We start from the raw sequence: 16859 nt of genomic DNA, 5'->3' as shown, positions 1-16859 counted from the left end.
GAATATAACATTTTTAGAAAGAGGTTTACTTTGTGTTATTCAGACCTGTCCATTGCTTTTTTGCATCCAGGTTAACACACCTTTGAAGTAAGCATAACCACTCTCAAGAAAATGCATAATCTTTTAACTATTCCATAATCAAATCTTCACCTTGCTTTCCTCCCACATTCATGTAATCTTCTTACCTTTATTCCATAATCTCAAATGTATAAAAGAAGGTGCAGAGAAGGGAGATGGTGGCGAGATAGGTGGGAGCAGGATCCACTTTCCACTGCACATGGGTGAAACACCTGGCCGATCTTCTGAGGAACACAGTGAACAGCCAACAGTACCCCAGCATATATGAAGATTGGAGACCAAAAATGATATAGGACACTGAAAAATCAGATGTTAAGTAGAGCGCTTCAGGACAATAAGGTTACTGGTTTCAGTGCAGGGACCAGGGTGGCTGCAACCCCAGGTCCAGCGCCCACCAGGTCTGTGGAAGGGTTCTTGGGAGAGAGCTGGGTCAATAGCTCCCTCCCCTGCCAAACAAGGTTTGAGCACCACCAGGAGAGACCTGGTTGCGTGAAGTCGCAGGGAGGGGAATAAGGACGAAGTGGCAAACACACGGAGACTGTGTGCACCCACAGAGACTGTGGGAGCCAGCTGCAGCAGCTGTTTGGACCTTTTAAAAAAATTATTTAATTATTTGCAAGTACAGTTTTCTGTCTATTACTCCCATCCAAAGGCTTTTGCACCCCCACTGGAGCGCTCACACACCAGAAGCCCGGGGAGAGTGCATACCTGAACCTGAGGGACCAGTGGCTGCCCATCCTGCCACACCCGCAGGTCTGGGATGGAGCGTGCCTGACCCCTCCGCCCAGAGGCACCGTGCACCCAACCCCTGTACTTCCGGGAAAGCAGCAGAGGAGGTGTGCTCTTGCATCTTCAGTGGCAGCCACAGCCATTTAAGGGGAAGGTAGAGATGCCCTGGATTCAGCAATTCCCAGAAAGTCTTAACTCGGTGGGGAGTGCTGAACTAGCCTGAAGGGGCACTGAGAGTCCCTAGCGTCTAGGACAGCAAAGAGCCAGTATGTGGTGTGTGAGTTGCCTCTAATTGGTGCACCTCAAGGACAGTGGAATTGGTGGACTGGAGGCCTAGGCTGGGTGTAGAACTGAGGAACTGGGCTGGAGACTGGGCGAGTGCCACTCAGAAACTGAGAAAAGTGAAACTGATTCCTCCTCAGCTGCTGCAGCCAGGAAGACCAGCAGAACAGGCTTGGCCAGTTTGAAGCCAGCAGGAGGCTTTTTTTTTTAAAGTAACTTTTTTTTTTCTTTTAACTCCTTTCTTTTTTAATTCCTTCCCTTCTTTCTTTCCCTTTATATCTCGTCTTTCTTCTTTTTCTTTTTTAAATTCCCACAAGTGAGGCAATAGAACCTGGAACTGTGAAAAGACCAGAGTCGGACCCAAAGAGGGGTAATCCCAACAGCTGAGACAGTGAGACAAATTTCACTTTGCTATTCCAGAGCACTTGCAAGTTATGGTATATTTGTATTATTATTTTTCATTATTCTTACATCTTTTATTAGTATTTCTGTTTTTCTCTTCTTTCTGTTTAGTCTTCTTTGCTTGGCTGGTTAAATTGCATTGTTTGACTGGTTTCCCTTGCTCTCTCTTTCCTAGTGTGTTTTTAACTTACTGTCTTTCACTTCATGTGTGTTCCATTAGCACACTACTCTAGGTCCTATATTCCCTATTCTTGTCATCCAGATCACATAGATTCTGGCATGATTGTTGCTCCATTACTCTTGTAAATAATAGCTATTCCATACAATTATAAATACTACACAGTGCCCATCCCAGATCTTAGCCTACTGTTTCCTGCACTTTATTATTGCTGTGGTTAACTCTGTTCTCTGACACACTACACCTATTTTGAATCCTTTACTCTCACTTACCTCAGAATCTGAACTCCCACAAGCTCACTGCTTTCTAGATACAACTCACAATCCTTCCCCCAGCCAACAAGAGTCTTATCTTCTTTCCACCCTTACTAAAAACTGTCTAGTTTGGTGAAATATCACAGTTAACACTATACATATACAAAGGATCTCCTATCTCTTCTCTATGGGTTGGTAATTTAAATATCATAGAATACATTCCTGCTGTCTTAAACCATTTCACCTTCCATCTCCAACTGATCACAAAAAAATATAGGTGGAAGCTGTGAACACCAGGATACCTTCTGGAAAAGGAAACCCACCAATAAAGGAACCACCAACAGATGACAGCAGAAGAAGGTGAATGAGAGAGGGGAAGCCACACTAACTCAACCCAGGACCTATCTGGAAATACAACTAAATGGTAGAAAAATTACTCAGGACAGACAATTGAACAAGAGCAAGAGAGAACCCTCAAAACCTAGTACACATGGAAGAACCAGCTTCAACACAATCTGCCCACACCTGTGCAACAGAATACAAGAGGTAGTGGTTGGAGTGACCCTCAGTTAACCAGCTGGAGGGAAGGACCCACCAAAGAAAGGACCAACAACAATCAAAACACAAAGACAAACACAAAGCCAACATAAATGACAGCCCAAGACCAGCAAGCTCAGGAGATCAAGGAGACTGCACTGCTGAATCTCACAGGTATTCTACCACAGAGGTTCACAACAGAAACTCAGGGAGCCAGAACAGATCAATTTAAGAAGCACAGGCTAACAAGAAGAATCTCACAAACAATGGGAAGACAAACAGTCCCTAAATGAAAGCAGAGGAGGAAGGCTCAGAAAGAATGCTGAATGAAATAGGGCAAGTCAACTATCAGATATTGAGTTTAAAGCAATGGTTATAGGGAAGCTCAATGAGCTTGCAGAGAATTACCAAAAGCTACAGGGAAATTACAATGATCTCACTGAAAATTATATCAACATGAGAAAGGAAACTATCAATAAGGACCAAGAAGAAATGAAGAATACAATTTCTGAACTGAAGAGCACAGGAGAAGGAATCAAAAGTGAGTTTGATGAAGCAGAGGATCAGATTAGTGAGCTCGAGGAGAAGGTAGAAAAAAACACCCAGAATATAGAGCAAGACAAAGAAAAGAGGTTGAGAAAGAATGAAGAGGGATTAAGGGAAATGCAAGACAACATGAAACGTAATAATATCCACATAATAGGGGTAGAAGAAGGAGGAGAAGAATAAGGGATAGAAAACCTCTTTGAAAAAGTAATGATGGAAAACATCCCTAATTTGATGACAGAAAAAGTCACACAAATCTAGGAAACAAAGAGAGCCCCAATCAAGAGGAACCCAAAGAGGCCCACTTCAAGATACATCATAATTAAAATGGCAAAATTCCAAGATAAAGAGAGAATCTTAAAGGCAGCAAGGGAAAAAGAGGAAGTATCATACAAGGGAGCCTGAGTAAGTGCAGCAGCTGACTTCTCACTGGAAATTCTCCAAGCCAGAAGGGAATGGCAAGAAATATTTCAAGTAATGAGAACCAGAGGCCTGCAACCAAGATTACTTTATCTAGCAAGGCTCTCAATTAAAATGGAAGGCCAAATAAGGAGCTTCCCAGACAAAAGAAACCTCAAAGAATATACTTACTCCAAATCAGCTCTACAGGAGATGCTAAAAGGTTTGCTTTAAGAACAGGAAGAAAAACAGTGAAAGAGAGAGGAACACAGTTACGAAAAAATGGCAATGAATAAGTACCTATCAATAATAACCTTAAGTGTAAATGGATCGAATGCCACAGTCAAAAGGCACAGAATAGTGGAATGGATAAGAAAACAAGACACACATGCAAGAGACTCACCTCAGAACAAAAGACTTACACAGACTGAAAGTGAAGGGCTGGAAACACATATCTTAAGCAAATGGACAGGAAAAAAAAAAGCCGGGATAGCAATACTCATATCAGACAAAATAGACTCCAAAAAAAGAGCCATAAAAAGAGACCTAGAAGGTCACTTCAAAATACTCCAGGGAAGAATCCTTCAAGAAGACATAAACATTGTAAATATGTATGTACCCAACATAGGAGCACCCAAATAAATAAAGAAAATCTTCATTTCCGCCAAGATGGAGGCATAGGTGGAAACACTGTGCCTTCTCCCACAACCAAGTTTGAATACAACAAAGGTTTGGAGAAACAAAGACACAACCAAAGGACAGAAAATTGAATTATACGGAAGTCCGACTACATCTAACCGTTCAACGGGACGGTAAGAGGGGCGGAGCCAGCAGCGAGCAGGGTCAGGCAGGACAGGGCCCCCGACCCAGGCGCGCAGGCAGACGAGAACCAGCTGGGGTGCGGGGCAGACCGCGGGCGCATATTCGAGCACAGTGAGGTGGACCGCGCGGGCCCCAGGGGGCGAGGGCTGACGGCGGTGGCATACTCGCGAACAGTGGGACGGGGCGCGTGGGCCGGGTGACGGCAGCAGCTGCGGCACCGGTGAGGGCCATGGCGGCAGGCGGCGGACAGGACGCCATAGTCCCTCTTTGACCCCACCCCCACATACAGTGTCACAACCAGGTGACTTGGTTGCCCTGCAATACCAGTGAGAGCCATTGTCACTCTTTGACCCCGCCCCCACATACAACCTCACAACCCAGTGACTTAGTTGCCCTTCGGCACCGGTGAGGGCCGGGGTGGCAGGCGGCAGACGGGACGCCAGAGTCCCTCTTTGACCCCGCCCCCACATACAGTGTCACAACCCAGCGACTTAGTTGCCCTGTTCTAGTGAACATTTTAGGGCTCTGATCCTGCTATGGAACAGGCACGAACAACCCAAAAGATGGCGCAAGAAGAACTCAAAGTCCCAGAGCCAATAACTCTAAGCGACCGAGAAATTGCCAGCCTCTCAGAAGCACAATTCAAGACACTATTTATCAGGATGCTCACAGAACTGGTAGATTATAGTCACAAATTAGAGGAACATAGTCACAAATTAGAGGAACATATGAAGGCTAAACTAATTGAAATGAAGGGAGATGCACAGGAAACCAATAGTGATGGAAAGGAAACTGGGACTCAAATCAATGGAATGGACCAGAAGGAAGAACAAAACATCCCACCAGAAAGGAATGAAGAAATGAGAATTCAAAAAAATGAGGAGAGGCTTAGGAACCTCCAGGACATCTTTAAACGTTCCAACATCCGAATTATAGGGGTACCAGAAGGGGGAAAGAAACAGCCACGAGTGGAAAACGTATTTGAACAAATAATAAAGGAGAACTTCCCCAGTCTGGCAAAGGAAATAGACTTCCAGGAAATCCAGGAAGCTCAGAGAGTGCCAAAGAAGTTGGACCCAAGAAGGAACACACCAAGGCACATCATAATTACATTAGCCAAGACCAAAATGAAGGAGAGAATCCTAGAAGCAGCAAGGGATAAGGGGACAGTCACCTACAAAGGAGTACCCATCAGACTGTCAGCGGATTTCTCAAAAGAGACCTTACAGGCAAGAAGGGGCTGGAAAGAAGTATTCCAAGTCATGAAATCCAAAGACCTACAGCCAAGATTGCTTTATCCAGCAAAGCTTTCATTTAGAATGGAAGGACAGATAAAGTGCTTCTCAGGTAAGGTCAAGTTCAAGGAGTTCATCATTACCAAGCCCTTATTATATGAAATGCTAAAGGGACTTATATAAGAAAAAGAAGATGAAAAATATTAACAGTGAAAGGACAGCAAACACACAATTATTAACAACCACACCTAAAACAAAAGCAAACCAAGAGGACAGCTAGATCAGGAGTGGAACCCTAGAAATGAAGAACGCATGGAGGGTTAGAAACAGGGGGGTGGGAGGGGGAGAAGGGGGGAGAAGGCACAGAAAATAGCATAGATGGTAGGTAGAAAATAGATAGGGGGAGGGCGAGAATAGTGGGGGAAATACAGAATCCAAAGAACTTGAGACACGTGGTTATAAACTAAGAGGGACAGAATGGTGGAGGAGGGAGGGTGCGGGTGGAAGGGATTGAAGGGGGGGAATAGAACAACTGTAATGGTATAATCAATAAAATATATTAAAAAAAAAAGAAAATCTTGAACGACTTCAAGAAAGATATTGACAGCAACACAATTATAGTAGGGGATTTTAACACTCCACTGTCAAAAATGGACAGATCTTCCAAACAAAATAGCAACAAAGGTATTGTGTCATTGAGTGATGTCCTAGGTGAAATGGAATTCACTGACATATATAGAGCCTTTCAACCCAAAATACACAAAAGAAAGCAAAATACACATTCTTTTCAAATGCACATGGAATATTTTCAAAGATAGACCAAATGATAGGATACAAAACAAGCCTCAGCAAATTCAAGAAAATTTAAATCATATCAAGCATTTTCTCCTACTGCAAGGGACTGAAACTCAAAACCAACCTCAAGGAGAAAAACCCAAAACACTCAAACTCATGCAGATTGAATAGCATGCTATTAAACAATGAATGGGTCGAGAATGAGATGAGGGAAGAAATCAAAAAGTTTCTGGAAACAAATGAAAATGAACTCATAACAATCCAAAACTTATGGGACACAGCAAAGGCAGTCCTGAGAGAGAAGTGCATAGCAATACAGGCCTATCTAAAAAAGATAGAAACATATCAAATAAACAACCTAACCCTATTCCTACAAGAACTCAAGGAACAAAAACAAAGACAGCCCAGAGCAAGTAGAAGGAAGGAAATAATCAGGATCAGAGCAGAATTAAATGATGTAGCGACTAAAAGCACATTTCTAAGGATCAATGAATTCAGAAGCTCGTTCTTTGAAAAGATAAACAAAATCGACAAGCCTTTAAGCAGGTTCATCAAGAAAAAAAGAGAGAGAACCCAAATAAACAAAATCCGAAAGAGGGGAGATTACAACTAACACCACAGAAATACAAAGGATTGTAAGAAATTACTATGAAGAACTGTATGCCAAGAAATTTGAAAACTTAGGTGAAATGGACAAATTTCTAGAAAAAAGTAATTTTCCAAAACTCAATGAAAAAGAAAGCCTGAACAGACCAATAACAGCTGATGAAATTGAAGCAGTAATCAAAAAGCTTCCAACACACAAAAGCCCTGGACCAGATGTTGCCAGGGTCCATCCTTGGCAGGTCTCAGGGTCCCCGAAGGATGGACAGCGCAGGTGACGAATGAAGAGTCAGACACCTGATTGGATACTGGAGAACAGCCAGCCTCTGCATGTCTGAATGAACTCACAGAGTTTGATTTAAGCTTTATTTTTATAGAAATGGTTACATAACATTAAAGGAACAGGTGTATGGTATGATCAGTTAAGCAGAAAAAACCAATACAGAGGTAACCAGGAAAAGTACAAGAATTTCCATAGATTCAGTTATGTTGAACAAAGGTTGTTTTGACCAGGAGAGCCATTAATCAGACAATTAGAAATAGCTATATGTACAGAGTTTAAATGTCTTATTGTTTATTGAAGTTCTTAGAATTTGGCATGGGGCGAAAGGATACACTAGACTGAGCAGAGGTTCTAGGAAATTTATTATAAGGCCTTTGTGATGTCTAACTTAGCTATCTATCTTTCTGTCTAAAATGTTTCTTTATGTAATATGGACCCTGACTCCTTGTTAATTGTTTCTATGCGCTTAGTTTGTAATAGCTAACCAGCTTCTCTTTTTTCTTTGCCTGTCTAACTCTATTTAATACATATTCCTGTCCAAGATAGAGGAGGGGCTGTTACTCATCAACTTTTAGATGTTCAGGGGCTGCCCCATCAAGGGGAACTGTTGTTCTATAGCCAAGAAATCATTTTGTACAACTTCATTGGAATTCTGCAGATCATTGGACCTGAAATACAGGTGTCAAAATCTCACCACCTATTAATCGCAAAAACAAACATGCAAGGAGAGACAGACAGGAAATTCAGCCACAGTTGCCTCTGCACAGCAGAGGCATCTCATTGGTCCTGACTGTGTCAAGGGATGGGTGCTGGTCGGCTCCTAACAGGATGGTTTCACAGGAGTTTACAAAGCATTTAATGGAGAGCTAACCCCTATCCTCCACAGATTATTCCAAAAAATCCAAGAAGATGAAAGACTCTCAAACTTTTTATGAAGTCAGCATCATCCTAATCTCATAACCAGATAAAGACATAACAAAGAAATAAAACTTCAGGCCAATATTGCTGCTGACCATAGATGCTAAAATCCTCAACAAAATATTGGCAAACTGCATCCAGCAATACATTAAAAAAAGATCATACACCATGACCATGTGGGATTCATCCCAGGGATGCAAGGATGGTACAATATTCACAAATCAATAAACATAATACACCACATAAACAAAAGCAAAGGCAAAAAGCACATAATCATATCAATAGATGTGGAAAAGTATTTGATAAGGTATAGCACCCATTTAGGATAAAAAACACTCAACAAAGTGGGAGTAGAGGGAGCATTCCTTAACATAAAAAGGCCATATATGTGAGACCTACATCCAACATCTTACTCAATGAGCAAAAACTTAGAGCTTTCCCACTAAGAGTGGGAACAAGACAAGGATGCCCACTTTCACCACTCCTATTCAACATAGTACTAGAAGTCATAGCCACAGCAATCAGACAAAAAAAAAGAAAAGAAAAGAAAAGAAAAAGAAAAGAAATAAAAGGCATCCAAATTGGAAAGGAGGAAACAAAACTGTTATTGTTTGCAGATGACATGATAGTGTACATAGAAAATTCTATAGACTTCACCAAAAAACTACTTGACCTAATAGATAAATTTGGCAAAACAGCATGATACAAAGTCGATACTCAGAAATCATAGGCATTTTTTTACACCAGCAGTGAAATATCAGAAAGAGAAATCAGGAAAAAAATCCCATTTGTTACAGCAACAAGAAAAATAAAGTACTTAGGAATAAACCTAACCAAGAAGGTAAAAAACCTGTACTCAGAAAACTATACAACACTGAAGAAAGAAATTAAGGAAGACACAAACAAATGGAAGCATGTACCATGCTCATGGATTGGAAGAATTAACATCATCAAAATGAGCATACCACCCAAAGTGATTTACAGATTCAATGCAATCCCTATTAAAGTACCAATGGCATATTTCACAGATATAGAACAAACATTTCAAAAATTTATATGGAACCATAAACAATCCCAAATATCTGCAGCAATTTTGAGAAAGAACAAAGTAGGAGGGATCACAATACCTGATATCAAACTGTATTACAAGGCAACCATAATCAAAACAGCCTGGTACTGGCATAAAAACAGGAACTTAGACCAAAGGAACAAAGTGGAGAGTCCAGTAATAAACCCAAGTCTCTCTGGTCAATTAATATTTGACAAAGGGGGAAGAAGCATAAAATGGAGTAAAAATAGCCTCTTCAACTAATGGTGTTGGGAGAACTGGACAGCCACATGCAAAAAAATGAAACTTGATCACCAACTCATGCCATACACAAAAATAAATTCAAGGTGGATAAAAGACTTAAATATAAGTTGTGACATCATAAAAGTCCCAGAGGAAAACATTGGCAAAAAAATCTCAGATATTCCATGCAGCAACATCTTCACCGATATGTCCCTAAAGCAAGGTACATAAAGGAAGGAACAAACAAATGGGATCTCACCAAATTAAAAAGTTTCTGCATGGCTAAAGAAAATAACATTAAAATGAAAAGAGAATCAATGATACGAGAAAACATATTTGCCAATGACACCTTGGACAAGAGTTTGACCTCTGAAATATATAAAGGACTCACATGACTCTACTCCAGGAAGACAAACAACCCAATTAAAAAATGGACAAAGGACTTGAACAGACACTTCTCCAAAGAAGACATACAGAGGGCCCAGAGACATGAAAAGATGCTCAGCATCACTAGCCATCAGAGAAATGCAAATTAAAACCACAATGAGATACCTCCTCACCCTGGTCAAAATGGCCATCATAAACAAATCAACAAAGAACAAGTGCTGGCAAGGTTGTGGAGAAAAGGGAACCCTAGTGCACCGTTGGTGGGAATGCAGTCTGGTGCAACCACTGTGGAAAACAGTATTTAATTTCCTCAGAAAACTAAAAATGGAACTGACTTTTGACTCAGCAATTCCACTGCTGGGATTACACCCCAAGAGCCCTGAAACACCAATCCAAAAGAACCTATGCACCCCAATGTTTGTAGCAGCACAATTTACCGTAGCCAAGTGCTGGAAGCAACCTAAATGCCCATCAGCAAATGAGTGGATCAAAAAACTATGGTATACTTACACAATGGAATTCTACTCAGCAGAGAGAAAGAAGGAGTTCCTATCCTTTGGGACAGCATGGATGGAACTGGAGAGCATTATGCTAAGTGAAATAAGCCAGGTGGTGAGGGACAAATACCATATGATCTCAGCTTTGGAAAGGTGACATAATCACCTTTGGAACTGGATCACAATCAACAAAAGAAAAAAGCAAACAAAATATAACCAGAGATACTGAAATTAGAAACAACAATAGCCATAGGGGAGTGGGGAAGGGGACAGTGGGGAGAAGGATTTTCAGGAACTACTATAAAGAGCACACAGACAAAACCAAGGGGGAAGGTGGAAGCAAGGGAGGGAGATGGATTTGGCTGTGGTGGGGGGGAGTGGTGGGGAGAAAATGTAGACAAGTGTCACTGGACAACAATAAAGTATTTAAAAAATAAAATAAATGAAAAAGAAAGTGCAAAAACTTATTTTTCAGAGCATTTGATGTGTTGCTTTCTGGCAATTTTCAGTTTTGGCTCAAATAAACTCATAAAAATTCTTTACAGTTTGAACATTCTTCTATCAACAAAAGGTAGGAAGAGGCAATAAAAAGGTAAAAGGACAACAAGAACAAAAACCCAAAACAACCTAGTGCTTCCTGGTCAACTGGGAAGGTTCCACTGTGCTTTGCTATCAGGTTATCTGTTTGATTCAGACCACCACAATACATTGGTTTTTTAATTTCTTTTTTTTTAAAGATTTTATTTTATTTATTTTTAGAGGGAAAGGGAAGGAGAGAAAGAGAGAAATATCAATTATGGTTGCCTCTCGTGAGTCCCTTGCTGGAAACTGGCCTGCAACCCAGGCATGTGCCCTGACTGGGAATCAAACCATGATCATGTGGTTCACAGGCCTGCACTCAATCCACTGAGCTACACCGGCCAGGGCAGTTTTTCAATTTCTTGATGGTTAGCAGCACAGTCCACTTTAAAAATGAACATTCCCTAAGGTTGCTTGCTCCTTACTGACTCAAGTTCTCAGCTGTGCCCATATCTTTTGATGTTTGACACAATGTGCATTGTAAACTCTTGAGTTCTTCAGTTTGCAGGTCTGCCTGGGTCCTTGTCAAATTTCTTGGCTTAATCTCTGTACTACTCCCTGGTCTTCTCCATCCCATCATTTCAAAGAGCAATCAGACATGCAGGTGTTTTCCATTTTGATTGATCCTGACTAAGAATAGTGAATCAGCAAACCTTATCTGATCACAGCAATGGGGAGCAGTGGGCAGGGCCGTGGGAGGAGGTTGCACAAGGCAATGGTAAACAGCCTAGGATGGAACTGGCTGAGAAGCTGACTGCCTCCAGAGCTCAGGGCATTATGGGCCAGGCCACTTTAAAAAAAGAAGGGCTCTGGGCTCTCTTCCTTGAGGATGTCTGGGTGATTGCTCTGCAGCTGCCTGTGTTTCCCAAAGGATGTATTTTTGGTGGGAGAAGAAACTTCAGGCACAGCCTAGGATCAGGCCGGCCTGGCCGAGGGCGGCAGGGCCATTCTTCTGCGGGAGTTCTAGAGGGGACAAGCTCTGTGGCGGAAGCCAGCCATTCTTCCAAAATTGGGTGGTTTTTGTATCTTATGTTGTTTTAGTTTGTACACTAACTCTATAGAAAAAAGTAATTAAAAACTAATGGGTAAAAATGAATGGGGAATTATAGAACTCAGGCATTAAAGATTTTAGCCTTAATTGATAGACTTCAGTGATTAAATCTGTAAGTGACTAATATATGTGGAAAGCTGTTATTCCAAAACTGTGTAGCTTTTGAATAAAGACTCCTTTATCACTAAACCTTGTCTCTGGAATTTTGCCTAGATGGTGGCAGGACTCCACTTGTTGTTTGGTAACAATTAGATGAAGTGTGATATGCAAATAAATAACATCAAATCTCATGGAAGCTAATTGGAAATGCAAAATACTGAGCCTTGCTCAAGTCCTGGTGAATTAGAACTGTCATTTTTGACAAATTCTTTAGGTGATTTGTGTTCCTGTTTAAGTTTGAGAAGCACTGTTGTAGGTTTGGATAAAGCCTTGGTATGATAGAAAACATAAGTACTTTATTTTATAATTGAGGTAAATGAGAAAAATAGAAACTTAGTGACTTACATGAAGCTAATGATTTAGTTTGTGGCTGGGCTATGATTTGAACCAAGGGTACCTGGGTATTTTTCTAGGGCCATTTCTAAACTACAATGTAGTCTTTCATTTTGGGGTTTCCTGGAGTTAATCTTTGGTCGGCTTTTACTTCTCTAATCTATATCAGTTCGTCATTAGCCTCAGCTGTTTCTGTCAGCTGCTCTTATTTCTAGCAACCCCCATTTTGGTCCATGTGTAAGAGACAGCTGTGTAGTCCCTTTGCCAATGCCCTTCCTGGCACTGTGCCCTTGCAGCATGTTCTCATGCATGAAGAATGGAGAGCACAATTAGACTTTCTGTCAATATGCACAGTGGCCCAGGTGCAAGTCACACATTTATGTCACCTACATCTTAATGATATTTGTAGGAATGAGAATACTTTTATGAGCTTATGAAATTGGCTTCTGTGTGACTTCCTTGATACACCTGATGTACGAGACTTCTGTTTTTTAATTCCTTAAAAATTATTCTTTGTTAAATTAATAAGGCTTTCACTCTGTGAACTTATTCTGCTCTGAAACCAGCACCCTGTTAGGTTAGGACTTGGAATAAACTCCTATGTGAATTATTGATTTTTCAAATGCCAAGTATTTTTTAAAATTATCTTTAAAGTATTAGTTACTAAATTTCTGTTATCCAGTAGATAACTGCATGCAATAAAAACTTTAGTTGCTCATGTTTGCTCAATACACTTCTGTCAGAAATATAAGACTTATGTCTCAGGTGAAATCCGGTAGGAAAAGAGGTGGCTGAGACACATGATACCAAATTTTCAATTTTGTGACCAGCTGTCTACAACAGTTGCAGTCTTTCCCATTAGTCCCTGGAGGATAAGGCCAAGAAAAAAGAAAACCTCTTTGTAACTGGCCTTGGAGCCCAAACTTGATGTATTTCTTTGATGGGCTGGTTCGGATAATGTGAGGCATGCTAATGCTCCTCTCGTTCGCTAGAAGAGGTAGATTGGTGACTAAAACCACCTCCAATTCACATCTTAGGTTCACACTTTAATTTTTTTAATCTTAACTACTCTGGTGGCATAAAGAAGCATGGAATGAATCAACATAGAAAAATCAGTTGCATTTCTGTTCATTAACAATAAACTATCCAAAAATAAGTTCAGGGAGTTGGAAGCAACCTAGATGCCCATCAGTAAATGACTGGATCAAAAAACTATGGTACATTTACACAATGGAATTCTATGCTGCAGAAAGGAAGAAGGAACTACTACCCTTTGCAACATCATGGATGGAACTGGAAAGCATTATGCTGAGCGAAATAAGCCAGGTGGTGATAGACAAATATCATATGATCTCACCGTTAACAGGAATCTAAACAAACCAAACAAGCAAGCAAAATATGACCAATGACACTCAAATATGGAACAGGCTGTTAGGGCCCAGAGGGGAGAGTGGAGAGAATCATAGGGGAAAAGGGAATGGACTCACATGAACAAGTATAAAAGACACATGGACAATAACTAAGGGTGGGGGATGGAAAGGGGAGGGAGGTGGGGAGCATGGGGTGGGAGGCGGGCAGGGTTGGGAATATAAGACAGAAACCTGTACTTGAACAAGAATTAAATAAAAATTATATTAAAAAAATAAGTTCAGTAAACTGTCCATTTACAAAAGTATGAAAAAGATAAACTTAACTAAGGAGGTGAAAGATGTGTGCTCTAAAAACTGTAAATCACAGATGGAAGAAATTAAAGAAGACATAATAAATGGGAATACATCCATGTTTATGTATTGGAAGACTTAATGTAGCCAAAATGCTTATTCTCCATTCAGTTTAATTTATCTACAGATTTAATACAATCCCTATCAAAATTCTAATGGCATTATTTTACATAAAGAAAAAAATTCTAAAATTTATATAGAACCACATAAGACACCCACCAACCAAAATAATATTGAGAAAGAAGAACAAAGCTAGAGGTATCACATTTCTTGTTGTCAAAATATTACAAAGTAACAGTAATCAAAACAGCACGATATTGGTGTAAAAACATAGAGACATACAAACTAATGGAATAGAACAGGAAGCCCAGAAATAGACCCATACATGTACACTCATCTGATCTTTTGACAAGAGTTTAGAATACACAATGAGAAAAAATTCTTCAGCAAATGGTATTGGGAAAACTGAAAATAATAAATATGCAAAATAATAAAATTAGACTCATTTTCTTTCACCCAAAAATCAGTTCAAAATGGCACAAATATTAAAATATAAGACCTGATAAACTGTAAAATTCCTAGGATAAAGCATAGGGAAAAATTTTATGACATGGGCTTGGCAATAATTTTTTGAATATGACATCAATAATACAGGCAACAAAACCAAGAATAAGCAAGTGGAACTACATCAAACTAAAAACTCCCACACAGCAAAAGAAACAATCAACAGAATGAAAAGACAATAAACAGAATGAGAAAATTGCAAACTATATGATAAGAATATATCCAAAATATAAGGAACTCCTACAACCCAATGGCAACCCCTCCCAAGTAACTGATTAAGAATGGGCAGAGGAACTGAAGACATTTTTCCAAAGAAGACATAAAAATGGCAAATAGATATAAGAAATGGTATTATTACTGATCATCAAGGAAATGCAAATCGATACCATGAGATAACCTTATACCTGTTAGAATGATTTTTTTTAAAAGGGGAGGTATTGGTGAGAACATGGAGAAATTGGAACATTTGTACACTATTGGTGGGAGAGTAGTGTAGTCACTATGGAAAAAACATGGAAATCCCTCAAAAAATTAAAAATACAGCTACCATATAATCCAGTAATCTAAGTGTTAGGTGTATATCCAAAATAATTGAAATTAGGATTTTGAAAGGATTGCTGCATCCGAATGTGTTCATTGTAGCACTTGTCACAATAGCCAAGATATGGAGCAATCTAAATGCCCACTGATGAATGAATAGGTAATGAATATTGTTCTATATACATTCAATAAAATATTATTCATTAATCTGATTACTGGTCTAGTAATCAAATTGGCATGAGACAGATTAACAGGAGAAAATAACTGACTGGTATGTGTGTACACAGGGGGTTTCCTAAGACTATGGGATCTGAGCAGACATTGGGCAGTTTCTAACACATGTTAACCACTTTCAAACTTCTAAGGCATTCTTGACCACTCTATTTCCAAGAATCCTAATACCCAACTCTTCTTTGTCTCCGTATTAAGTAGGGAAGTACCAAGCATGTACACAGTTCCCTAGACGTGTCGTTTACTCAGAAGACAGGTGTATGAGCTAAAAGGGATGTGAGGGCTCTTAGGAGGAACAAAGCCATCTCAAACATGCAAATATACTCACTAAATCTAACTGATGCTGACTGAATTCTGTTTGACTTACATGCTGAGAGTTCACAGATAGTGACTAAGAATATATAGCACACTGGTGGGCAAAGAAATTGAGTCAATTTATGAGAATTTTGGGTATAGAAGGCGGGTTCTTGTGGAAAGCTCCAGGTTGGGAAAAATAATGTGGTACCTGCTTTAAATATTGGTTATCTAACCAACCCATACAGATTCATTTTTAAATCTCACAAACAGAGGGGTCATAGGGAGAAAGTGAGGAGCCCTTTGAGACTTTTAAATCCTGAGAGAGTAGGAAAAAGAATGGTTCTGATGACAGCGATTATGATGCTGATTTCCCTTTGTGTGTTTATATAACAAATGCTCTTAATCATTTTGGTGTTAATCATTTACTGATTTAATCATCAATCACTTTACATTCTACATTCCTGGGTACACGGAACATATTTTTTCCTTCCATTTTTAAAACCAAGGTAACATTGGTTTATAACATTATACAAGTTCTGTGTACACTATTGCATGCTCACCACCAAAAGTCTAGTTTGCTTTTTTGTATCCCACACATGTATAAAATCATAAGGTTTTTCTCCTTTTCCAGTTGACTTCTTTCATTTAGCATAATAGTATCCATGTTGCCACAAATGACAATATTTTATCTTTTTTGTGGCTGAATAGTATTCCATTGTATATATGTACCACTTTTAAATAAATTTAAAGAAGTTTACTATATTTGACATTTGATATGATATTAGTTTTAGGGGCACAGCATAGTGGTTGGACATCTATATAACTTTTGAGGTGATCCCCTGATGACCTGTGCACCCACCTGACACCATACATAGTTATCAAAATAGACACAGAGCACATTTGTGATCATTGTTTAAATATTCTTTGCCTAATAGTTCCCATGATTTCTGGGTCTGTTTCTTTTGATGATTTTTCTCCTGGTTTTATATCACAATATCCTGCTTCTTTGCATACCTAGAAATTTTTGTTTGGTTGCTAGATGTTGTATATCTTACATTTTTAAGTCATAGATTTGGTTTTATTCTTAAGGTGTGTTAGACCTTATTCACCTAGGCATTTAAATTGCTCATAGGCCAGTTTGATCATTT

Source organism: Sturnira hondurensis, unplaced genomic scaffold, assembly GCF_014824575.4.
Source record: "Sturnira hondurensis isolate 20B ecotype Veracruz unplaced genomic scaffold, ASM1482457v3 Scaffold0024152, whole genome shotgun sequence".
NCBI lineage: Eukaryota > Metazoa > Chordata > Mammalia > Chiroptera > Phyllostomidae > Sturnira > Sturnira hondurensis.
Note: the sequence above shows the minus strand (reverse complement) of the source record.